General features: G+C 45.6%; 1 protein-coding gene across 1 annotated transcript in view; it reads right to left on the reverse strand.

The window, feature by feature from the left end:
• CLCN5 (chloride voltage-gated channel 5) overlaps positions 1-27166 on the reverse strand; it is a 103406-nt gene that overhangs the window by 49116 nt on the left and 27124 nt on the right. Inside the window, 1 exon segment of the mRNA XM_020978935.2 lies at positions 22814-22878. The gene's annotated coding sequence lies outside the window, so the exon portion shown is untranslated.

Below are 27166 nucleotides of genomic sequence, written 5' to 3' on the forward strand. Positions count from 1 at the left end.
GTGCCCCCTACTGGACACTGGACACACTGAACACCTAACTCGGGAGGCCGAAATAAAGCAGGCGGGAGCCTTGGCTCCTATTTTCTCCTCCAGATCATTAAGACAACAGAGGCCAATTCATGTTGGTGTAAGGGCCCTTTGTAGAAGCAGTGCCCTGTCTGCCTGGGTGCTTTGCAACCCCCACAATTTTAACAGTCAAATTATGAAGACTGAAAAAGTCACATATCTAGAAAGCTTCAGCACCAGAAAACAGCCAAGTTCGAACGTGAGTCTCCTTGGCACAGACTCTAATTAGCTCATGCCTAGACCAGTGCAGCTGCCTCTTTGTGACCTTCATTCTCTTCCCCCAGACTAGCATAACCTTTCTTAAACCGTTATGGAGATTGTCTCTCGCTGCCCCGCTCCAAACCCATCCCCAGCACATGTTTCTAGCCTTCTGTCCCACTACGCTGCTCCGTGAACTCTGAGCCAGCCAGGCTTCCTGTCTCCTGTCTCGACGCCTTAATTCACATCATTCTCCAGGCCTAGGCTGCTATCCATCCTCCTCTCTCTACTGACTGAACTCTCAAGGCCTCCATTGCTGATCACTAGTGGCCCACGTCAAACCTCCCCAAAGAGGAAGTTACATTACTTGGTAACTATAATTTTCAATTATTTAGGTCTTATCATCTTCAACAAATTATATACTCTGTGATGGCAGGAAGCATATTTTATACAGACCCCCACACTGAGCCATACAGACCACTAGAAATCCTAACCCTAACTCCCCGCCCTTTCCCCAAGAGAAAGAAAAATAAAAGTAATCCTGCCATCTTTCAAGGCCCAGCGCCAATGCCACCTCCTCCATGGAGCCTTCCAGGCTTCTCCTAGGCTGATGCGATCTTTCCCTGTGCAGAGTCCAGATAGCAACTCCTGGATCCTCATTATATTCGGCCTCATTTGAGTGATTTGCATAGAGCCTGAAAAAGTGACTTTGGATGTCTGAGCCAGCCCCCAAATTTAAGAACCAAATGAATTTTTTGCGATGTCAAGGAAAGGGGGAAAAAAAGGCTGCTAAAAAAGCAGCTCCAAAAAAAAAAATTTTTTAATAAAAATAAATTTTTAAAAATAAATAAATTTTAAAAAAAAAGCAGCTGCTGTTGCTCTCTAAGCCCTAGGGTAGCCTGCCAAATGAGCTCTAGGGGGAAGGGATGCCATTTTGTTTGCTGATTGGGTCCCAAACACCCTGTGCATTAAGGGGGCCCCAAAACGGTCAGGACTGCCACGAGCCTCCCAGCAGTGGCTGTGGAGGGACTTCTGGTCATGGGTGCGTTGCCCTACACAGGGATCCCCAGAGAACTCTTTCAACTCAGGGCTGATGTTTCTCTAATCCACTGTCACCAAATTCTTCTCAAAAATTGGCAAAGCAGTAAATTACTGAATGCTGCAGTGTTCTTCCTCTGGACAGCGGAGCACAGAAGCTCCCTTCTTAATGAGGTTTGGCTACAACACGTGATTTCCCTTCAAGCTCATTACAAATGGATTCTGCTTCTACTTAGAAGATTTCACCAACATATATCTTGGCTTGGAATGAGATGACCAGCCTGACTGCCTTCTAGCAATATTTAATTTCAAAAAGCTTGACACTTCTATATTTGGGGGTGGGGGAGGTGGGGAGGGGGAGAGTTCCTTTAAGATGAAAGAAGCAGAACCCTCCCCTGATCGAAGTGGGGAAGGAAATTCATATCTGAATTTGTAAAATGTACAGGATGCTTCTCGAGTGCCCAGAAGATCTTTGTTCTGTCTAGTCCCCAAAGACTGCTCCCATTGGATCTAGAGTGGGGAGAAGGGGGGAAACCTGAGAGGAAAATGAGGCCCAGAGAGGGCAAGTGACTTACTCAAAGTCACACAGGTTTGAAGTCAGGCCCTCTGCCCATGACTCCCACCAAGAAGGAAGAAATGGAGTTAACCTTTCACTCCTAGATGACCATGGAGGACCCTTCCAACTCAGAAAGTGTGTGACTGGCAACTGACCACAAAATTCTATCTGGCCGAAGCATGAAGCAAGGCAGGCTCTCCCTTCTGGACTTCGAGGTCCACATGGGGTTTCTGGGGAACTGCTAAGCTCTACACATGCAAAGGTCTGCATTTTCTCTAGTCAAACAAAACTGACATGTAATAATCTGGGAAACTAATTTGGGCCAGGTTTGTTTCTGGTCAAGGTCTAACTTTTGCTCCTGAAAAACATCATGGTCAGATTGCAACTTACAAGCCCCAAGCACAATGCCCAGGAAATGGAGGCCCAACAAATCAGCCAGAGTCAGAAAGGGCCAGCAATGTCATAGAGCTGCCCCATCTGGTAGCACCAAGCCATTGCTAAGGAGCTTCTCATGCACTAGGTGGTTGGCGGGGGGGGGGGGGGAACCCAAGACCGCCCTCTCTATTTCTATTCTAGGCAGTCAGCTTGCATTTGGTGAGCTCAAGCTAGCGTGCTGGGGGGCAAAGGGAAGGCAGCCTGACACTGAGTAGAGGCTTCACAAGATCCATCGAGTGAACCATTTACATGGAGAGGAACAAAAAGGCAAGAATTTCAAGGAAGAAAAAACGCTTTGGAAAAATGGAATGAAGGAGGCCTGGCATCACCAGCTCTCAAAGCTTATTATAAAGCAAAAGTCATCCAAACTGTTTGGTACCAGGAGAAAAGGCCAGAGAAGCAAGATTAGAATAACAGCTGATGAACATGGCAACCCAGGGTTCAAGAAACCTGAGAGCATAACTATGGAGTGAGGGATTTCTTATTCAACAAGAGCTACTGGGCAAGGTGGAAAACAGTTTGGGGGAGAACTGGCTTAAACCAATAGTGTACACCATCGCTCACTACAGCAAGGTCGACTTCTAGACTCACTCTGTCTCTTTTGTTTACATTCTCCCCCCATCTCATATTAACAACTGCCTACTGGACATTCTCCACTTGGATGAACCACAGATATCTCACACTCATCACGTCCAAAGCAGAACCCACATTTCCCCCCAAACCCAGCCTTCTTGGAACTTCGTTCTTTCTGCCAAAGGTGCCCCATCCTCCAGTCATCCAGATTCACAACCTCAGTCACCTACTTGGTGCTCTTCCTCTCCCTCCCCTCCCATTTCACATCAGTTGCCAAGGTTTGGGGCTCATTTCTCCACAACAGTGTCTCTCAGCTGTCCCCTTCACTCATGTAGTCACAATCTTAGTTCAGGCCAACATCGTTACTTGCCTAGACCAGGCGTCAGCAAATCATGGCCGGCTCCCTGTTTCTATACAGCCTATGAGCTAAGAACGGTTTTTACACTTTGAAATACAATATTCACAAATGTAAGAACCATTCTTAGCTCAGGCTGTACAAAAAGAGTCAACAGGAGAGATAGAGCCCAATGGTCATAACTTGCCTGGCCTAAACCATCATAATTAACCTCCTTAATGGTTTTGCTTCTGCTTTCCCTGCTAAGGAAAAATTACCTTTGTACTGGAAAGGATGGAACAAAAATAGCTAATAGGAGGTGACTAAGATAACAAGCTATCTGTGAATGTGTTCAAGTCAGTAGGCCTACATAAGCTCCATTCCTGGGGCCTAAAGGTACTGGAGCCTTAGGTTGCTGAGTCACTCTCTGTGGTCACAAAATGATCAGAGGGAACAGGAGTGTCGCTTTAGGATTCAAGTGGGGGAAATGATGTCTTCATTTTGTTTTGATGGAAGAGAATCTAGTCTGCAAGCTCAAGACAGTGAGTTCGACTTTGAATTCTGGCAAAGTTCTAGAATGCATCATTAGAGGGACAGCTAGTGAGCATCCAGAAAAGGAGGTGCTGATCATGAAGAGCCAGCATGGCCTCCTCCAGAAAAGGACATGTCAGACTAATCTCATTTTTTTTTTGACAGAGAGATTAAAACTAGTAGGTTAGGGTAATGCTATACATACAATTCACCTAGATTTCAAAATATGAATAAAATCTCTCATGTTGTTCCTGTGGACTAAATAAGAGGATAATTAAGTAGTTTCAGAACGGTGGGATGGGCAGACCCAACAAATAAGCCTTAATGGTCAGTAGAGTGCTCCAGGATCTGCCCAGGGCTAACATGTTTTTTTTTTCTAATCAATGGTTTAAAGGCATCAACGACATTCTTAAAAATTTGTAGAAGACAGAAAATTAGAAGTTAACACAGTGGATGACCGGGTTGGGATGCCAAAGTCTTGACAGGCTAGAACACTGGGCCAAATACAATGGGAGCAAATATAGTTGTGAAAAAGGTCTGGAGGTCTTAGTGGCCTGCAAGCTCAGTGTAACATGGCAATCCAAGAAGGTAAGGCTGCAGCAAAAGACAGGTTATCCAAAATTAGGGAGGCTGTAATCTGCATTCTGCCCTACAGCCAGACCACATCTGGAGAACTGTATTCCGTTCCAGGCACCACATTTTTAGGAAGGCCAATAATGAATAGCCAGCAGAAGGTAACTGAAATGTCTCAAAATCATACCATACGAGTATCTCAAGAAGGAAGCGAGGATGTTCAGCCTCAGGCCAACTTCAAGTATCGGAAGGAAGAGCTGTCATGTGGTAGGGGGATTTGGCTTGCTGTGCACATAGAGGTCTGGTGGTTGGCAAAGCTTCCTAACAATGAAAGCTGTCCCCAGAGTTGAAGGGGCAGCCCCAAGCAAAGGTCAGAAACCAGCCGTGGCGGAGATTTTTTGGTGACTGTGGCTTGTTTCTGTACCAAGCTATCTCCTCCTTTTGAGGTTTGGGGAAGGAAGGTTGACTACACTTAGCTGGTCTCTTCACTAAGGCAGGGGTAGCTGTGTGACCCTGGGCAAGTCACTTAACCCCAATTGCCTTGCCAAAAATAATCATCATCATAATAATAATGAGGCAGGGGGTGGGCACAGTGAGTAGTCAGATGTGAGAGGCTTGATGAGCTATATGATTGCAAAGAAAGCGCTTTACACATGATGATCTCATTTGTGAGAGCTACAAGAGCAAAAGGAAGAATAATCCAATAGCACGGTCCTCAAAAACAAGCAATCGAAGTACTCTGCCACTGACAAGCAGGCATGGCTGTCCACAAATCCAACCTGATCTCTGAGGAACTCCACCAGGCAGTATGCTCTGAGCTTCCGGAGGCAGCAGGGGGGGTCGGGAAGCTCTATGGAGGAAAGATCTGAGCTGAAAGAGACCTGAAGTGGCAGAGAGGAAGAGGAGGGGGGAAGGGCATTCCAGGAAGCGAGACAGAAGGGGATGAGCAGAGGCCCTTCTCTGGGGACAAGGAGCCCAGTGGAAAGCCAACGGAGGACTGACTGAACAAGGGAGCAGCAAGATGAAAATGTGTGAGGAGGATTAATCTGGCAATGGTAAGGATGACAGATGACAGAGAGGAGAGACCCTTAGGAAGCTATTATGGGAATTCAGTTGTGAGGGAAAGAGGCCTGAATGAGGGTGGTAGAGTGTAAGGGGAAACTGAGGAGGATAGATCCTCCCCAGCCCCCTGTGTAACCATCTTATGACCTAATGGTGTGACTGCCTCATCCTGACATAAAGGTAAAATGGAGTCATCAAAGCGTGGCCAGGATCAAGGAGACTGGAACATTAAATAACAACTAAACAATGTTACCTGGGAAAACAATCCATCTCAAGGAACATTTTTTTTTCTTGAGAAAAGCACGTGATTGTCCAAGGAATTGATCGCTCCTTGGACAATCACACAACAAACAGGTGGCTGGAGCTCTGATCGAGCTCCAACCATTGTTAGAATGTGTACGTACCCTGTATCTGAGTACTCACCAAGAGATGTACACAAAACGAAATATCAAGATTGTCTTTCCCTGGTTTACATGGATATAAAAAGGGTCACTGGAAAGGGAGATTTTGGAGACTTTGGTTGCAGAGATAGGGACACCGATTCATTGCCGGAAGCGGATGGCACGCCCGGCTTTCGTTGTGTTTCAGGGTAGGACGCTCCCCATTGCCTCCCTGCCCAGACCTTTTGGCCATTCTCCAGTCTCCCCAGTCTATTAGATATTTGAGCTCACCTGGTCAGTGAGTACGTATCCTTTCTTTTCTTACTCCTACTTTCCTTTATGTTGATTATTACTTATTGCATTGAATGTTATTCTTACCTTTATTGCCCATGTGGTTTTTAATCATTATTAATCATTGTAATTAAATGTGATTATTGGTTAAGCTTATCCTGAGTACGTGTCATTATATCTTGAGATCCGAACCTAAATTGAATCTGCGCAGTACGCAATCCTTCCGATTACACGGAGGTGGTGTGAACGGGAAAGAAGCACCAGAATATCTGGCCCAGGGAATCCCGCAATTTCAGCAATAATCAGCTAACAAATATTTTAGCCTTCATTAGTATTTCATTAATTGGAATACAGTGTCCAGGAAAATGAAGATGATAATCCCTGAACTCTGCTGGCCAGATCACGCCTGGCACACCATGGCCAGTTCTGATCGCCATCCAAGTACTAAGCTGTACATACAGAAAAAGGCCCCAGATGTACAAAGGCAGTTAGAGCACTTCTTTTTTTGTGGGGGGGGATGCCCATCAATTGAGGAATAGCTGGCACATGAATGTAATGGAATATTATTGCAACATAAGATGATGAAAGGGCTGCTTTCCGAGAAGCTGGGGCAAGCTTGAGGAATTAACATGAGTGAAGTGAGCAGAACCAGGAGAGCAATTTCAATAACATCGCCACTGGAAACACAAGAGCTCTGCTTGATGTAGTGAAAGGTGAGGGGCGCCGGGGCAGGAACAATGTGTACTCAGTGTTACGGGGGCCATGTTTTTCTTTTCTTTTTTGCTTTTTTAATGGGGTAGAGGAAGCTAAAAGGGGAGAGGAGGTCTAGGGCTAGGACTGCAAAAACAGGAGAAAGGAGAGGAGAGGAAAGGGGAAAAAGTAAAAGAAAAGAGGGTCGTTGAAGCATTTTTAAAAAATGTACCGAAGAGAAAAGAAAGCCAGAAGGAATCCCAGACAAGCAGATCAGCTTGCAAAGGCCCACAAGCAGTCCCTAGCAGAGCCTGGAGAGTCACACGGCCATGCAGAATTCTGCCTTTCTCTGTCCTCCTGAGTGTATGGAAGTGCTTGTTTTAGTTGGTGTTTCTTAATGTTAGAATGAAAACTACTTTTCTCTGTTTTTCCCCCCAGAGAGTTCTGATTTTTTTTTTTTGCCCTCCCTGAGATGCCTGTGCTACCCACCATATGACAAGGTACCCATTCCAAGGACCCTCCCTGTCCTGGGCAGGCGAAATATCAAAGCTTCGGGATCATCAAACTAAGTTGACCTGGCAACATTTCAGAGCCTGAAATATACGGATGGAGTCTGTAAAAATGCTAGAGGCAGGAGAAGCTGGGGATCATTCTAGAATACCTCTCTGGCATAACAGGGAGAGGCACTCAGAGAAACGTTGGAAGAAAACAAGCCTATTTCCATACCAAAAAATTTCCAGACAAATATTTTTGATACTTGCATAATTCTATATTTAATTTTTCAAGGGGAAAATGTAGCTAGCCCCTAAACTCTCACAGAACTCCCATTCACCCCCCCCACCCATTACACACTGAGGTCCTCCAAAGCAGTGTGGGAAACACTAATCTGGTCCAACGACCTCCTGTTACGGATGAGGAAACTGAGGCCTGGGAACTTTACTGGCAAACATGAAACTCTCTAACAGCTTCCTGAATTTCCCAACTGCCCAAGCTCCAGAGCCAGGCCACGAATGATTTTTTCCTTGGCTCCAAACATTTAAGTGAAAAGGAATACTTGAACCAAAGCCACATCTTGGGACGTAAGTCAGGCCCCCTCACTTTGAATGAACAAGTTTCTGTCTCAAATCTTCATCTCACCCGGGACAGACTAGTTTGTCCAAGTGTAGGCAGAGCCTCTGCATTCTGAATTTCTTCTAATCACCCTTTCTCCGACTGCCCAGACCGCTGCCTTGCCTCACGTTTGACTTCTTTGTGGCCCTGCCTTTTCTCTCCCCTAGTCTAAGCTGCTCAGGGGTCTGTTCATCAGGCAGAGCACCTAGTACACAGTGGGTGCTTAAGAAATATTTGCTGAACATATAATGGCTTGCAAGTAAAGTACACTATTTTCATTCTCTTTTTATAAGGCAAGGTCATTTTAAGGGGAATCAAAACAACCACTAAAAATGTCTCCTCCCCCTTTACTTGGCAAAGAAACATGAATGGGGCCATTGAATAATTCAGGGAGCCATTTTAGGGTGTGTTGTGTTGAATGAGGCAGCCTCGTCCTTCAGTCTGGTGCCACGGCGACTACCAAGCATGACAAATGCCACCAACACCTTCTTCCTTCCTTCCGAACCAGGGTCTGATAGACTAGCTCTGGTGGAGGCTAATGGGGACTGACAGCAAAGCCCTGCATTAGAGGGAAGGCAAAAACAAAAGGGAGGTGAGGGATGGTGGGTGTAAATTCAAGGCTTGCCACAGCACCAGCAAAGCAAGGAGGGGAATGAAGAGCAAAGGAAAAAAAGATCTTTACGTCTTAGCTGCTGCCCAAGTGAACAGAAGTGGAAAAGGGGAAGAAAACCAAACCACAACCCTACGGATCCTTTGGGGTGGATGGATTGTTACTAAGATGAAGCATCACCACCATGTATAAGCTCTGTCTGGGAGCAATACTTAGCGAGAGTTACACCTAAGCCTCACCCACCTTCCTTGCTGCACTATGATTCAGTACTACCCAATGGACAAGAGGGTACTTCCACAGCTTCCGCACTATATTACATTATACAACATCCGTAGGTAGTGTTATAGCACGGCTCCAATGCACTGCTTCTAGAGGTCATGGAGTCTGGGAAAACAATTCCAATCCTTTCTGACCTACTGACCACCTCCTATTTTGTGACACTCTCTCCTTTCTTGGTTTCCATGCCACCACGCAGTCTGGACACTCCTCTTACTTCTCTACCCCTAATTCCTTCTTTGTATCCTTGTCTGCACCTCTTCCTCCTCTCTACACTCCCCAACTTTTAACTCTGGATGTACCAGAAGACTCAGTCCTTGGTCACTGGGTCTTCTCTCTACATACTTTCTCCCTCAGAAACTTCATCTTTTCCCTTGGGTCCAACTATCATCTCAATGCACATATAGCTTCTAGATCAATCACTCTATCCCTGACTTCTGACAAACCACAGTACTAGCATATTTCTACAGTCTACAGGACAGCTGAGTTATATGTTCCCGTACCTCACACATGTTCCTCTTTGTTTCCCCTTTGGAGAATTTTACACATGAAAGAAATACTTCTCAGAGGTACTGAAAAGAGACAGAGTACAAATCAATAGGATTCACAAGACACTGATGGAAATGAATCCCAAGTTCAAGTCATTCAGAAATATCAGCAAACTCCAAAATTTCAGCAAGAGAAAGATATCACAAATAGTCAGAAAGACACAAATCATATGCCCCAAAACACCATTTCAAAATGTACAAGATTTATTATCCAGATAAGAAAACACAGAAGAAACTGGAATGCAATATAATAAAAAGTAAGCAAAGTGAACCTTCATCCCCAAAGTAGCTACTGAGCAAAGCAGAGCAGACTTTTTTCTAAGAAAAGCTTTGTGTTTTTGTTTTTAACTCAAAGGCCTTAGAGGCACTCCTACTGAAGGAAATAGGCCCAGGCAAGGCCATTGATATTCAAATCTACCAGAAGGAAGAAGTAGGGTAAAGCAACTGTAAATGATGAGTGAATAAATGATGACTCAAAGTATTTACTTCCTTGGCAAAATGGGATATCAAAGAAACATTAAGGAAATAATGACTAATACCTGATTGGCAAAATCCAGAGAAGGGAAACAGGGAATCTTGAAGAGGGTAGAGCAGAGGATACCAAATAATACTCATATCTGAGATTGGAGGAAGGATGGGAAGTGTGAGAAAATTTACATAAGTAAAAGTAGAATTTCAGGAACTGTTTTTAGTGATATGGGTGAGGGTGTACGTGTGCTTGTGTTTGAGTTTGAGTTTACAAACTCTTAGAATGAATTAAAATGGATTGTAACGTGCTGAGAAAACTATATAACAAGATACATGACTGATGAAAAACTAGACTTAATTATGACCCTGAATTTAACTAGATTAAACTTTCCCCATAAAAAAGGAAAATAGTTTCAGTACATATTTAAAAAACCAAGCCCCAATAATATATAGCCAATAAAAAACACATCCAAATGTAAGAAAACAAACAAATTTGGAGCAAGAGGCTGGAACATAATGTACCTTGCTTTAGCCAAAGCCAAAGCTAAAGTCACAGTAGAAAACATTAAGAGAAACAGGAAAACTATATCTTAGCTTAAAGACTCCATAACAATAATTGCATCTCATAGTTAAATATCACTAAGGGTAAACTCAGGCTGGCAGCCAGATGGCACAGTAGGTAGAGTGGTGGGCCTGGCGTCAGGAAGATTCAGCTTCCTAAGTTCAAATCTGGCCTCAGACACTTACTAGCTGGGTGACCCTGGGCAAGTCCCTTAACTCTGTTTACCTCAGTTTCCTTCTCTGTAAAATGAGCTGAAGAAGGCAATGGCAAACCACTCCAGGATCTTTGCCAAGAAAACCCCCAATGGGGTCATAGAGAGTCCAACACGACTAAACAAATGGGGTCATGGAGAGTTGGACATGACTGAATGACGACAAAACACCCAAGCTGGACCATCTAGTTCACCAAAAGTCCCAAACAAGTCTTGACTCTGAGGACAAAGGAGTCCTGGATAAGCTGATTAAGCCATTAGGACCAACTATTATGACAGATATGATGAGACTCCTGGTCAGTAAGGTGACAACATCTTCAGTCCAAAAGCAGTGACTTGTATTACCAAAGAAGCCTGTGACCATATTGGGCTGAATATAAAAGTTTCATTTTTCTGTCCATAAAAATTTCCATAAGAACTCTCCCCCCAAATAATATTTGAACATTTAAGACATGCTGTCCTCACAACAATACTATCACCCCCCTAGCTCGGTCCCTTGTCACCTCTTGCCTGGACTATTGCCGCCTCCCTGTCTCCACTCTCTCTCTTTAGTCCATCTTCCACACAGCTGCCAAAGGGATGGGCCGTAAGCACGGACCTGACCACGTCACTCTCCTGCTCAGTAAGTTCGGGGGCTTCTTCCTGACATATGGGCCAAATACGAACTCCTCTCTTTGACAATTAAGGCTCTTCACAAGCTGGCCACAGCCTCCCTTTCCAGGCTGATCACAGATCACTCCCCTTCGTCCACTCTATCTATACATAGAGAGACCCATCCCCCATCTCTCTTTGCATCAACTGTCCCACCTCGCCTCCCCCTTCGCCCCCTACCCTCTCCCAATGCCAATGCCTCCTCCTCTCTACCTCTTAGAATCCTTGGCTTCCTTCAAGGCTCAATTTAAGCACTATGTCTGTCCTCTGAGAGGTTGTTCCTGATCACTGCCCAGTAGGGTCTCTCCTCCCTCCCCTCCCCACCACTTCCCCACCTTAAATGGGAATATTTTGTACACATCTTTTATAAACACACAGACACACAGAGACACACAGACACAATTTACCCTAATACAGGAGAGCTTAACCTGGGGTCTATGGATAGACTCTGGGGGGAGGTGTCTGTAAACTGGGATGGGGAAAAAGTTACATCTTTATTTCAATATAATTCTTTTTCTTCGTAATCTTATATAGTTTCCTGGCCCCCTTGGCTTTCTTCAAGTCCCGGCTAAAATGCCACCTTTTACAGGAAGCCTTTCCCAGTCTCTCTTCCTTCCCTCTGTTGACTATCTCCAGTGTAGCCTGTCTCCAGCTTATTTGTCCACTGTTGTTTATATTCTGTCTGTCCCATTAGACTGTGAACTCCCTGAGAGCAGAACTATGTTGTGCCCTTTCTCTGGATTCCCAGTGTTTAGCACAGTGCTGACATACAGTAGGTGCTTAATAAATGTTTATGGCCAGACTATTTTCTTTCATGCTTCATTTAGAAACTCGGTTTTGAGCAGAGGTCTAGCCACAGGCTACTTCAGCAGACAGACTGCCAAAGGAAGGATCCGTGACCCAGGGAAGGGGACAGGCTCCTGCTGTCACAAAACATGAGCTCCTTGAGGAAAAAGGTCTTTTCATTTTTGCCTCCATATCCTCGAAGGCTAATGTGCTCCTTCCCACAGGTTCATTGGCCATAGGGAGCAGAAGCATCTGTATTTTCTAAATTATTTCCATCTGTATTATTTGCATTTTCTAAAAAGGGAAACTGAGGACTGAAGAGGTTAAGTGACAGGCCTGGGTCACTCAGTGACAGCAGGGTCTGGAGCAGGAGTGAGTCCACAGACTCCATTAAATGCAGTCTGCTTTCCATGCCCACCCTATCCCTGGTAAAATGCAATCAGCATTAAATATGTATACAACAAACAACCTAGCAAATAAATATGTAAAGGAAAATTTTCCTGAGGGGTAAAAAAGCCAGGCAGTAAGAAATCAACCAGAGGAGACTAGTATTCCACTCTCAGAAAATTTACAAGTCAAACAGAAAGATAAATAAAATAGTTAGAGACCTAAAGGGGATGGGGATGCAGACAGAACTGGACTTGGTGAATTCAGGGAGAAACATGGCCCTGCTGTGTTCCCGAGCACATTGATTTTTCAACCGCTCCCAGGACTGTCACAAACGTTGGTGACGCTCTAGGACATAAAGAACAGAGCCATAAATGCAGAGAAGCAGGAATGTCAAACATGTGCTTTCTAGATGCCGATGTGATGAAGATAATCAGGGAAAGCTGATTAAAAGATACTGACCAAAAGAGACCAAAGACAACTTGCTGAATAACGTGAGAGAAACAAGCACTGTGACGACCAAAAAAAGACGTTTGGATACATTACAGATCATCATATATAATGTGATACAATGACATGTGATGTGTTATAGAATATGTCGACATACATACACACATATGTATATCTACACAAAGAATGCTATAACATATCAAAATGTACAGGACACAGCAGAAGCAGCAATCCAGAAGGCATCTCTATATTCATGTTGATATTAACCAAAGAGAAAAAAAGCAAAGATTACTGAGTGGTGAGGGCAATTTGAAAACAGATGAACCCAAAACAAGGATGAAAAAGAATAAAAATTGAAAAGACGAAATAAACAAAACTGAAAACAACAAAATATAACTAACAAAGAGCAGGACCGATGAATAAGTTGCTAACCCTTCAGCTCACTAACTGAATCACCAAAGAGCAAAGCATATTAGCAAAAGGGAAAATTCGAAGGGAGCTATCACAAGGGAGAGGAAAGAAAGAAAATGATCCAAAACTATTATGCACACTTAGTTATCAGCAAAACTGAAAATGTCAGTGTAACGGATGAATATCTACAGTAATATAAAATATTCAACTCAGTCCAACAGGAAATAGGGAACTTCAGAAAGAGAAACTCATGAGGCTACAAATGAACCCCCCGGAATAAGATATTTCACAAGTGAATTCTATCAAAAATTTAAAGAACAAAGAATCCCTATGCTATAGAAACTGTTTTGGAAAACAGGCAAAGAAAGCCTTCTACTCATTTATTCTACAAGACAAATACAGTCCCCCAAGATCAAACCCGGGAAGAATAAGGCATAGAAAAAAAATTCCAATCCTGTATCAGTAAGGAATATAGATGCAAAAAATAGTAAGCAAAATGCCCGAAAATAGACTTCAGCCGTGCACTCCCTCACAGCCCTTCCTCCTCCCTTCCCGCCAAACGCATTCATTATGGCCAAGCAGAATTTCTACCAGGCATGTAAGGGGAGTTTAACAGGAAAACAATGAATATACTAAATCACAGCAGTAACAAAAGCAATTAAAAACACATGCTTGTATCAATGGTTGCAGAAAAAGCCCCCGATAAAATACAAATGTTCATTTATGTTAAAAACACTATAGCCAAGAAATAGAACCCTCTCTCACTCGGTGAAGGAAAAATGTAACTGAAACCAGGAGCTCATGTTACTTGTAATTGAGAAACATTAGAAGCTTTTCCAATAAAAACAGGGGTGAAGCCAGGATGCCATAACCAGCGGCATTATTCCGGGACAGACTGCCGGGGCCAACATTTCTACATTCAGGAGAAGGAAAAGGGAAGGGAAGAGGCAGTGGCAAAGTGGAGGCTAAAATCATTTTTTGGTGCCTGATACAATTATCAACCCATAAAAATCATCAGCATGATGATATATTCCTTTTTTCAAAAAAAAAAATTGATATGAAATAACCAAATATATTCAACAATCTGAGAGTTACACACAGACAAGACTTACATAAAAACAACAAGAAAATAAGAACGCTAAAAACGGCTGGCCCCTCTGGCCCAGTGAGCCCTGAGTGAAGCCTAGCTCCCAGGACACCATCAATAAACAAAAATACTTGTAGGTATAGAAAATGTTCCCGCGCTAGAAAACCATGTGGCCAATGTCTGGGGAATAGCTGACTCAATCATGGTATATAAATGTAATGGAATATTCCTGTGCCGTAAGGAATGAAGAAAATGCACAATCCAAAGAAATGGGGAAAGAGTTCCAATGAATTAATACTTAGGTGGAGGATGTAGCCTGAAAGTCAGGGCTGCCAGTAAGCAATTAAGCCTCAAGCTAAACAGCCTATGCTAATAAGCATGAATTAAACATTTAATTAACAATCACTTTGTTTGCCATCTTAGACTTTAGAAAAGCTTTGATGCAGTGGAAAGAGCATTCCATGTGGACTCAGAGAGAGGGACAGGGTTTGAATTCTAGCTCAGTTATTGCCTACCTTTGTGACCTAGGCATGGGCCTCAGTTTCCTCATCTGTAAGACAAAGGGGTTGGACCAGGTAGCTGTGGTGCAGTGCAAAGAGGGCTGGATTTAGGGCCACTTAATTACCGTCTGATTCTGTGCCCAACCTTTGGAGAGGGCCTCAGTTTCCTCATTTGGAAAATGAATGTCAAACTTGTCAAATGATAGCCTCCCTTCTAGCTGACATCCTGGGATGCTCTGCAATGATCTGAATGACTCAGGTTTCTGCTGATCAAGGCTGTTTGAGTCCATGAAGACCTGGTTCAAATGCCTCCACTGACACTTAGTAGCTCTGTGATCTTGGGCAAGTCACTTAACTTCTTTTTACCTCAGTTTTTTATCTGCAAAATGGGAACAACAATATAATGCCTGGTAGTCACCTCCTCACAGGACTGTTGGCAGGCTCAAATGAAATGAAGCACTTTATAAACAAGCAAATAGCTAAAAATCAATCTACAAATAAAGAAACCAGGGTCCTGCAGGCTAAGCCAGCTGAGGACCTCTCTGGATCGTTAGGTCTTCCAGCCAGTCCCTGAATCACTGGCACAGACACCAAAGATGGATGCACTTGGTCAAGAATCCCTTTTGGGTCGAGTCAATGGGGCCCATAGCCCCACTGCCACCCTATTACTGGACAGGACCCATACAGGCTAGAAGAGCTTTTCATTCAGCATTTCCCCCGAGGTCTCAGACATTATCCTAATGCTGCTCACCTGGAGAACAGATTCTGTTGAGAAACTTACTTCAGCACTGATTAAAAATGCCAACTTTGCAAACCACACAGTGCCTTTAAGAAGAAAATGGGCATGTTTCCCAACCTCATTTTACGAGGTTTTTGCCTAATCCTAGGGCAGGACCACATATAAAAATGTGCAGTCTGAATTCATCTTCTGAAAGTTTAAAGAAAACAGGAACAGGAGAAAAAGTGAGGAGATGGGAAAATGGCTGTAATTTTTCCAAGATGAAGTTGGGAGGCAGGAAAAAATGTGTTGGGGGGGAACCGGCCCTGTGCAGCTTCTATGGCAGCACAATTAGCAAGCTGTACCAAGGTGGTTCAGAACTTGACTGCTAATCATGGCTAAATGTAGTTCTAAAATGCCTGGGATGGTTGGGCTGGTTTTTTTTTTTTTAATGAATTGAAAGACCCTATAGATTTCAAGAGTTTTCAGAATTCCTGCTGCCAGGCAGATGAAGGCAGGGCCCTCAAGCAAACAAGACAAGTCAAAGGCTTAATTCATCCGCTCAAACACCTCTTTTGCAAATGGGTTATTATTTACACTTCCCAGCACACATGCCCACAAATGCCAGATTGTCAAGGAACTACTCTTGAGGTTGTGCAAGAAAGTCAAGGAAATTCCCCAGCAAGTGACACACCATCCTTCAGGTCTCAAAGAAAACGAGGTTACTTAGGAGAAGAGGGCCCCAGCTCGTGCTGCCTATGTGTTTAGATGACATTAAGGCATGATTAGCATGGGGACTGGCCTTGCAGGTTTGGATGAGTAAATGGGACTGCTGGCAGCCAGTTGGCAAACTCATGCCTTGCAAGAAGAGCCATTACTGAAACCAAACACTCAGTTTCCTCATCTGTCCAATGAGGGGGTTCAGCTGGATGGCCTCCAAAGTCCCTTCCAGCTCTAGATTGGAATCCTAGGCACCTACAAGCAAATGTCCTATTGCCAGAGTGAACATCTTGTGGACTGGGTCCAAGTCAGCGATTCCCAACAAAGAGCCAGAGTCTTATCAGTGTTGGCAATCCCCACCCTTCTCTGGCCAGGGTGACTGTGGCCAAAAACCCCACCCAGCACACCGGTGGGCCATCCCGGCAACTGGCTTCTCCCAACCTGTCTCAAGAGGTCCTCTGATGACAAGGGCCCAGAATAAGCCCCCAAACAAGCTCAGGCTCCAGCAGCATGGTCCGAGGGGAGCTGTCAGAAGATGAGAGCAGAATAGTGGCTTATGATTTCATGGCATTTTGCCCTGTGGGAAACAGTGATGCAACCATCAAGGCCACCACTGTACACATAAGGAAACAGAGCTACCTTGGGCAGGGTCACACAGCTAGCAGGTAGCAGACCTAGGGCACCAGGCCACATCTCCTGACCCTGAGTCCAGTACTTTCCACTATACCACAGAATCCGGAACTTCAATTCCACTCTCACTTCCCCAGTTGTACCCCCTAAAGGGAGGTTCTGGGTATGCTTTAAAATGATTAAAGTGAGAGAGAGAAAGTTTTCTCTTGTGAAACATATATCCTACCTTAAGCTCACCAGCAACACCCTGGCACATCATAAAAACAAGGCGAGGAATGAGTGGCTTCCTTAACAGGCTACGTCTAGCAATATTACAGTACCAAGGCAAAGCCTGTGCCACCATGAACAGCAGTGGGCCAAATTCACCTGGGAAACAAAAGGTCTAGAAGCACCTGTAGCACTGGAAAGACAAGTGGCTTTGGAATCAGGGAGCCTTGGTTTGAATCCTGCAGACTGTGACCGGGGTCAAGGCATTTTACTCGCTTTGGCCCTCAGTTTGTCCCTCTGCAAAATGAGGAGGCTGGGCTAGGTAACCTCTAACATTGCTTGGAAATCTAAATGTACAATCTTAGAAATTAAAAGGGAAATCATGGGGGAGCAGAGAAGCAGGAAGGAAGGCAGCTTAGCCACACCAATACTCAAATGATCCTATATGGCAAGAATCAGCAAAATTTTTTGATTCTGGTTAAAAACCAGAAATCTCTATAGGCAGAACAGCATGACACAAACTCATGGGGGAAGGGCTCCCTTCGAAATGAGAACTGTCACAAAGCAGGTTGGCAGAAAACGGGGTTAGACCAGTATCTTATACTCTATACCATAAAATAAGCACCAAATGACCAAAAGAAAATTTTTAAAATTAGAGGATATTGAAAAGAGGTACCTTTTACCACTATGGCTTAGGTAGAAAATTTTTAACCAAGGATAGGGGTGATCACAAAGGCAAAAGAAACTATTTTGATTACGTAAAAATTTTTAAAAAGCTTTTCCCCAACAAAATCAATGTGGCTAGGATAAAATGGGAAATTACACAGTGGTGGGGAAATAACCTTTGCATGAAATACCCTTAATACAAGCCTGACATACCAGAGAGATAGGAAATTGATACAAATCTGACCAAGAATCATTCCCCAACAGGTAAATCAAAGAATCAATAGTCTGTAATAATGAACTATCATTAACCATAGGAAAGAAAGCTTCCAAGGGCTCGGAAGAAGAGTCCTTGTAAAATGCAAATCCTAACAACTCTGAGATTTCATCTTGAATTGGCAAAAGGTAAAGCAGATAGCAATCTTCCTGTACTGCAGCAGGATCAGTGAATTGGTCCAATGATGTTTGGTGCAGTGATCTCACTATTACTGGACAAATAGCTAGCACAAGGGGGTCCAAGTCAGAAAAAGCCCACTCGGGCTACCCCAAAATTCAGAGTAGGACTTTTCACGGTAGCTGGAAACAATGGGGGTGCCCATCACCTTGGGAGCATCTAAATAATTTGTGGAATCTGAATGTAATGGGTTACTCTTACACTATAAGAAATGACAACTGAGAACTTTCAGAGAACCATGAGAAGACTCATACTAACTGATGCAGAGCCAAGAAAATGTACCAAAGTATATTTCCCCAAACCCCCTCCCCCCAATCCGGCTCCTACCTGTGCCTGGCACATGGCAAGTGTTTAATGTTTATTGATTACCATAACTACAGTAATGGATCCAAATATAATTATAAAGGGAAGAACTTTTATTCTCCAAGTGAATTTGGTCCACTGCCATTCATGGTGGCACCAGCTTTGCCTTGGTACTAAAGCATAAGTCTGTTCATGTCACCACTCTTCCTCAAGAAACTCTAGTGGCTCTCTATTCCCTCCAGGATCAAATACAAAATTGCTCCCTGTTTAGCATTCAAAACCCTTCATGACCTCGCCCCCTCCTACCCTTTGATCCAGTGACACTGACCTCAGGGACATTCAATGAACAAGACGCCCATCTCAGCTCCTGGCATTCTCTCTGGCTGTCCCCCAGGCCTGGCATGTTCTCCCTCCTCCACTCCACTACTGACCTCTCTGACTTCCTTTAAGATCCAACTAAAATCCTACCTCCTACAGGAAGCCTTCCCCAGCCCCTCTTCATTCCAGTACCTTCCCTTTGTTAATCATTTCCTATTTCTCCAGTCTAGAGCTTGTTTTGTATATATTGGTCTGTGTGTTGTCCCTTCCATTAGACTGTAAGCTCCTTGAGGGTAGGGGCTGTCTTCTGCCTCTTTTTGTATCCCCAGTGCTTAGCACAGTGCCTGGCACATCATACATTCCTAAAACATGTTTATTGATTGATTGAAATAACTACAATAATGAATCCAAATATAATCACAAGGGGAAGTCGAATTCTGTGATGACTAACTTCAGGCCTAGAGAATGAGATAATGAAAAGGTCCTTGTCCTCTTAACTCTTTCGGAAGAAGGCTTCAGCACACGCCAGTCTCAGCCATTGCAGCCTTTAGTTATAAGGGATGTTAGTTATAACAGAGAGAATATGAGCAAATGATGGTGGCATCAAAACAAAAGGCCTCAGTAAAACTTTAAAAATCTATTCTTAGCAGCTTAGGAACAGAAGCAAAAAAAATTGCTAGTAGAAGTTACTCAAGAGTAAGGCTCAGTTGGCAAAATGCTGAAAGGTGGGAAGAAGCAATAGTCCTGAGGGTCATCACAGGTGGAAGTCACGTCTTGTGTAGTCAAAATCAGGTGTGGAGGGCAGATAAGCCAGGGTGTAAGAGAGGGGTTCATAGCACTAGGGGGAGGGGGGGGGAGGCACGATGAGGGCAGAGAATGTGTTCAGGAAGATTGCTGGGCAACGGTAGGCAAATGGGATTCTAAAATTGAGGGTCCAGGTTTGGGGAGATGGAAAAGCCACAGGATGTGCCCATTCTCAACCATGGCTGTTGGAGGGTACAAAAGATGCTTTGAGGAGATGTGTGGCCAGGGCAGCTAATGACACATACAATGACACTGGACATTCAGACAAAAGCTTCCCAAACAACCTTCTTCAAATCATAGTTTGGGAATATGAGCCTTTTATAAGCTGCAGGTGAACGGTGTGATGCTGACAGGGATAGGGAGCCACAGCATCTCAGAGGGCAGACAGCTTCCTACAGTAATAGGTAGCACTGTTGGCCTCTGCTGGCACACTGTGAGTCCCAAGGAATTCATTTGGTTACAAAGGAGCCCAGCTGATTTTTGAACAACAATCTGACTGCCAAATGAATTCCAATGATAACAACTGGGGTGGCGGTGTCAAGGCCCGTGACTTCACAGGCAGAAGACGCTCTTCCAAGCAAAGGGGGCACCTTTTTGGAAATTTCCAGTTTTGGAGAGCTGCCTGGAACTCTCAGAGGTTCACAGGTTAAGTGACTTGCCCAGACCCTTTTTAGTCAACTCAAATTCAAATCTTGAGAAAGTTTTCAGCAGTCCTTGTTTCATGTCACCCAACACATTTCCCCCTCTTTCCTCAAAGGCTCCTAGCTCCTACTGTGGCCACTAAGAACAGAAAAGGGTTTCTTAATTCTGGGACTACAGACTGGCTTTTGGAATACCTGGACTCAAAAAACACTGTGGCCGAGGAAGGGGAAAACCAAGCCACTCTCTATGGGCTACAGGTAGTATACTCGATGTGATCAGCTGCATCATGGACAGATCAGCTAGCACGAGGTAAGGAAATTTAGGCAGGGAAGGAGATGACCGGGGCAGAGCTCCAACATGGCAGGAACAGCCAAAGGGAAGAACTCCCAAGAGGTCAAGGGGCAGGAAGCTGTCTGTCCCCTGGCCTGTTCTCTGTCCAGAAAGTGGCCAGAGTAACCACTGCACCTCCACTCAGAGCTCAGTATAAGCCTCCAAAAGGCTCCACTCGTTGCCTTTTAAATTGACCACAAGGCACATTTTCTCTCCACTGGCTCCAATGCCTCTTGAATAATCTAGTCCCCGGAAGCGAAGAGGGAACAAGGAAGCCCAGCTCTGCTGCGGTCAAAGGGCTCGAACACCTCCCAAGTGTTAGAGGAATATGAGCAATGATTTTGGAAATCACATAGTCTTTACAAAGCATCTACTCTGTGCAGGCAAGAGGAGGTGGAAGGAGGACAGAAAAGCAAGATGGCCTCTGCCCCTGAGGCTCACTTATGAGAAATCCATGAAACAAGCAACCACAGACTCCAAATGCTCTCAAGGGGAGGGCTTCTTCACTCTGGGGTCACCATGGCACCCGGTGGCAGCCTGTTCAGAATCATCTTATATGCACAAAATAAGATACAGAAGATTACAAAGGAAGCAAATCCTATTGGAAGTTAGCCGAATATCTAATTTTTCAAACAAGGCCCCAGGCTAAAAATGGGGGTTCTAACACAACCCACCCGACCTTTTTCCAGTTGAGGAACCCAAGCCCCAGACAAAAGTTATTGAGTTATTGACAGGTAGTAAAGAAAAAAAGACAAAGGTGGAATTCCACCCCCAAGGCCTGGCCCGCCCGCCCTCCCCCCCCCCATTTATACCTGATAAGCCTAAACATCATTGGGCACCACTGAGGTCACACTCATGAGTCCTGGACAGAGTGCTAATCCAATCAACATCTCCTCCACCCTCCTTAAAGGACTTCTCCCAGCTTCCTAAGTACATAAAAATGAAGACCTCCCAGACCAGATCTTAGCCCAGGGGTAGGGAAGCCTGTGGCCTCAAGGCTGCAGATTTGTTCTATAAAATTTGGATTCAGTCAGAAGGCTGAACTTAAGGTTCTAGAAGACCAAAGGTGGCCTCAAGGCTGCAGGTTCCCCACCCCTGTCCTAGCCCAGACACCCCCCAACCTACCAATCATCATAAATTACATCCCCCAAATCCACCTCCTTCTTTCCTTTGACACTGCTACCACCTGAGTGTAGCCCCCCCTCCCCCCAGCACCTCACACCTGGACTACTGCAAAAGCTGCTGCATGGCGGGAGGAGGAGTGTCTGTCTGCCTCCAGTCTCTCCCACTCAGCTGTCAAATCGACCTTCTTAAAGCACAGGGTTGACCAGATCATTCACTCCTCTACTCAATAACCTCCCATGGGTCCCTAGCACCTCCAGGCCCAAATGCAAACTCCCCTGTTTGGCTTCTAAAGCCCTTAACAACCTGGTCCCTTCCTACACCTTCTTACACCTTACTCCCCTCCATGTACTTAGAGACCCAGGGACACTGCCCTCCAGGTGATCTTTCTCATCTAATGACTCAGGAACTTTTCACTGGCTATTGCCTATGCCTAGAATGCTCTCCTCCTAGTCCCACCCCCTAACTCCCAGGCTTTCTCCAGGCCTCAGCCCAAACCCCACACCTTCCATCGGAAGCCTGGCTAAGTCTCCTTCAATGTTTTCCTTCCGAGGGCTCCCCCAACACATCCTGTCTCTCGCTTATATGTCCTCAGCTGTTTGCCTGTTGTCTCCCCCTTTAAACTTAGAGTAGGCGCCTCCTGCCTTCCTTTGGCACACAGTAAGTACCTAATAAATGTTTGCTGACTTGTCCTGACATCAGCCTCTACGTGCATGGGCAGACAATGAGCTGTGCCCAATTATACTGGGAGAGTAAAGGACCCCACTGTGTGTGGAGATTAACCCTGAGCAGTGCTCCAGGCAATGAAGGTGACCACTTGTGTTGGTGAAGGGATTGGTGAAGGGAGCGTCTTCCCCTGGGAGTTCCCTAGGCCTAGGAAATCCCAAAGCCAGTCCTTGTCCCCATTACATACCGAAATTCTCATGAAAAACACCAAAGCTTCAGCAGTGTCAGGATCCCCTGAGCACGGGGCAGGGGCCGTGGCCTCAGCACTATTGCAATGGCGGTGAGCAGCATTTCCCATGATCTCCCACCAGCTTTGCTGCCCACCAGGCCTGTTGTCCCTGGCCAACCCACAGTCTGCAAACTACAATTCACTGGCCTCTCCATCCACTCACCTCGGGAGTCAGCAGTCCTGGCTCGTCTCTGAATGATCAGTGGGTAGCATGAGGACACCGAACTCCTGGAAAGAAGGGGAAGGCTGTTAGAAGGTGCTTGGCTGGATCTGAGGCCTAGCAGCACAGTGAGGTCAAAAGGCCCAAGATCAGCTTGGCTTTTTTCAACATTTTTTTTCAACATTTCTAAAGAGGTATGGGAAAACAAAGCCCTTCAAAAGGTGCAGAATGACCGACTTTGGGAGCAGAAGTGGCCCTTGGAGATCACTGGAGACCAGGAGCCATTTCCCTTCTGGGGTCTGTCCTGGATCCCCTGTCCCTTCCCCGACTAGCCAGACCTTCAACAGAATGCAACCAAAGCTCTGGCTTAGCTTTCGCTCTTTCCCCTTCTCCAGCCCCAGGAGGCCCCTTTCACCTGAAGCCCAACTCCCAACCCCCATCCCTTTAGGGCTCTGTTCAAGGGATTTGTTTGGGCCTTAGAATGAAGCTAAAGGCAATCCGGGCATCCCAGGGCCAGAGTTTCAACAATCCAAGGCATTAGCTCTCTTCCCTCCAGGTATCTCCCTCCCTCTCCTCTTAGCAGGAGTTATCAACATCGTCCTCTCTCAGAGAAGCAGAGATTACCTAGAGAGGGAGCTATTTTAGCTATGTTTGGCCCCCCCTCCCCCAAAGGTCAACAAATAGCCCAATCCAAAGTGCCCTTCCAGGGGGCTAACAGTCTCCTCCCCCATCCCTCCCCCACAGCAGCAAGAAGGGACAACACCAGGAAGCTTACTACAATTACCTAGGTTACCACAGCAAAAGAATACTGGGCTTTTCCATTCATGTTTGAAGTCTCCAACTTAAAAAGTTTTTAAGCATAACACTACCTATGGATGTGAACCTTCCAAGCCCAACCTTTCTGTGCCTCCCCCTCCCAGGGAGAAGTCTTTATCATGAAGGATTCCCTCATAATAACCCTCCTGAGGGCTTAGGTATCCTCTAGTGCACACAAAAGGGACTAGGGCCATGCCCTAACTAAGGGCCAGAGGGGAGGGAGGAGGGATCCGAAATTGGCTCAGAAAGAAGACAGCTCCCGCACCCAGGGACTGGGGGGGGGGGTTTGGTGGGGTATAGATTTCCACTGGAGACCCTCCCCAGCCAAGAGATGCATTAAGGCTCCTGCAGGAATCTGGTTCATTACGGAGTGCAGACAGAGCTCAGGGAAAGGGAATAAGCCTGCCCCAGATGACTAAACCGACGTGGCGTTGAACAAAGCCCCCCACAAGAGTGCCAGAGGAGCGGGCCGAAGGGGAATTCCGCAATGACCCAGAGACAGTGGACTACACTTATGACCCTGCCACACACACGTACACAGATGCCCACGAGCAGACATGCACGCACGCGCACACATTCATAAAGTACAGATAGCCTAATCCAGAGGAGGTAAGAAGGCTGAAGGAAGCCCTCTCAGCTCCAGGCTATAAAGAAAAATAAAGTTTCCCGTAAAAGACCAGAAGTATTTGGGGGGTGGGGGTGGAGAGAAGAATCTTAATCTGTGTCAAGAGGAGGATCTTTGAGGGTCTCCCCAGTGCTCCCTCCCGACTGGCTGCCATCCATCCTCCTCAGGAAAGTGCGTCATGGAAGGGGTCTCTGAACAGGTACTGCCCTAAGCTACTAACTGTGCTTTGTAAAAAGCACGAAGTCAGCATGTGCTCTAAGCTTTCGCGGATAGAGATGTGCAGCAGCCTCTGCCCTCACAGTGGGAAGATGTCATATACACAAGATACATTCAGCACAGATGGGAGGCCCCGGCAGCTGGGGAGGAGGGGCCTAGGAAAGGGCTCACTCCAGCACAAGGCCAGAGTCGGGATTGGGGGGGGGGGGCGGGCAGCCAAGGAGGCTAGTTCTGATCCAAGGCAGTTTCTGGGCCTCTTCACTGGGAAGGCTGGTGTGCACTGGTAGGCGCTTCTCTGGGAAACCATGATATTTCTGAATTTTTCCTTTTGTCCAGTCCTCATTTTTCAAAGGGGAAGTTGGAGCTATCATCACACGTCATGTCTTCTCCTTGTTCTCTTTGCTATGTCTAGAACCCAGCATCTCCTGCCTCTTGAGAGCAAATTCATTTCAGTTTTTATGAGGCTGTTCACTCTTCACCACATGCAATGTCAGCTCATTTGGGGGAGAAAGGTTGCAAATAAATGCCCCAGATAATTTATTATTAAACTCTCATGATGAAAATGGATTTTGAAAGTTAGAATTCAAATGTACAGGAAATTCCCAATTCCCCAATGAGATGTATGGCAGTTCATGTGTGAGTCAATTGCTTGTTCAATTGGAACGAGGCATTTCCTCTCAAACACCATATTGTTGTGGAGAGGTTCTCAGGCTAGCCCACAAAAGGCTCTTTGAGCCCCAGTGTTACTGAAGTACACTGTGGAAAGAGGTAGAGAGATTCCTGCAGCCTTCATCACCTCACAAGCTCACAAAGAGACCGAATGTAACAGTACTAACAATAATGGTTTACTCTTGAAGACCAAGAAATATCCAACATGACTATGCTTAAGTGATTCATAAGCAGCTTACAAACATCTGTCTATACACTGGGGGGAACCTTCTCTCAGCCAGACCTAACTCCTGCCCGCCTACTCTGAGGGCCAACCAAGAGACTTCTTGAGGAAACTATTTATGACATACGGATGTGTCCAGATGTGTGCAGATGTGAGTTTTCGAAGGAGTCCGTCTCTAAGCCCTTGGCTCACATTTCTGGATCCCAAACAATCATTTTCAATAGTTTCCCCAGTTCTCTCCTTGCTCATGAAGTGTTAGTTTCTAAGTAGGAAGGTGCACGCTAACTTTGTTTGGAATACCTTAATTCATCAAAAAATTCCTTTACGTGATAGTGACAAGCACTAGATTTGGGGGCAGAACACCCCAGTTCAAATCTCGCTGAAATCTTGAGAAATCCTTTCCCCTTCTTGGCCTCAATTCATCTTCAGTAAAATGAAGGGTTCGACTTGATGACCCCTAAAGGTCCTTCCAGCTCTGAACACTCAACAAGCATTTAAGAGCCTACAATTTGCCAGGCCCTTTCTAGATGCTGGAGCTATAAGGGCAAAAATGAACCGGTCCTGGGTCTCAGGAAGCTTACACATCATGACGCTCTGCTCATTCATCAACCCTGCAAACCGTGCCTCCTTCCCTGGTCACAACCTCATCCATCCCTGGATCGAACGGATCTGGAGAAGGTTGCATAGCTATGGTTCACTGCTGCCATGGTATGTTCCCTGACTGGTCATGAGACAAGCTACCAGCAGTTAAGTGAACACCCGTAAGCAGCCAAAGAGCGCTCAGTCACCACGGCTGCAGAAACAGAAGCACAGGACTGAGAAGCCTCTACATCAAACAATTACAGGGTGGCTGAACTACTCGGACTAAGTCTCTCTGGTCTGAGTGTGGCGGATCCTCAGAGAAGAAGCTGCTGCTTTTAGCACAACCATCTCCCTGCCTTTGCATTGGCATGTCCTCCCTCCTCACCTCCACTTCTCAGAACCTCAGGGGCCCTTCCAGATCTTCACCTCCCATCATCACCTCTCAGCTTTTTGTTTTTGTGTCCCCAGCACCTGGAACACAGCAAGTGCTTAATTAAATGCTTCTTCAGAAGATCCTAGGAGTATAGCTTTAGAGCTAGACAGGACCTTAGAGGTCAAGTAGTTCAATGCTCTCAGTTTACATCTAGGGAAACTGAGGTCCAGAGGCTAATTGCCTAAGGTCAAGTTTGCTGATAGCTGATGGCTGAATTGATCATCATCCGTGACCTGCCTGCCTCCTTAGCATGGCTCTGGCCTGGGCCCTCCTTTCTCTCTTAGGGAACTTGTCAGCTCTCATGGGTTCAGACCTATCTATACAGCCCTAGTGTCTCTCCTCAACTCCAATCCTCTATCACCAGCTGGCAGCTGAACATCTTCTCCTGGATGTCCCATGGGGCACTCAAGTTCAACTCAATCCAGACCCACGTCCCAGCACTCCCCTTCATACATTCTCCATTCCAGCCACATCATGGGCAGTTAATAAAGGCACACTGAACTGAAATTGGACTAGTAGCCATTCTGCACACTGCACCCATCACCTTCCTCTTGGTTGCCTGACAGGCCCTCCTTCCTTCCCCCCCTCCTCAGCCCAGCCTCTCCGAACTCCTGTCTTTCAGCTCCAGCGCCCCCTTGGGAAGCCTTTTGCTGGGCAGTCAGTTACTAAGTATTTGTTAAGCTCCTACTATGTGCTAAGTCTTGGGGAAACAAAAAGAGGCAAATACTAGTCCTCGCTCCCAATCAAAGCTCTGCACTAAGGGAGGGGAGCCTGGTTATTCTAGAGCAGGAG

This window comes from Phascolarctos cinereus, unplaced genomic scaffold, assembly GCF_003287225.1.
Source record: "Phascolarctos cinereus isolate Bilbo 61053 unplaced genomic scaffold, phaCin_HiC Scaffold_8;HRSCAF=390, whole genome shotgun sequence".
NCBI lineage: Eukaryota > Metazoa > Chordata > Mammalia > Diprotodontia > Phascolarctidae > Phascolarctos > Phascolarctos cinereus.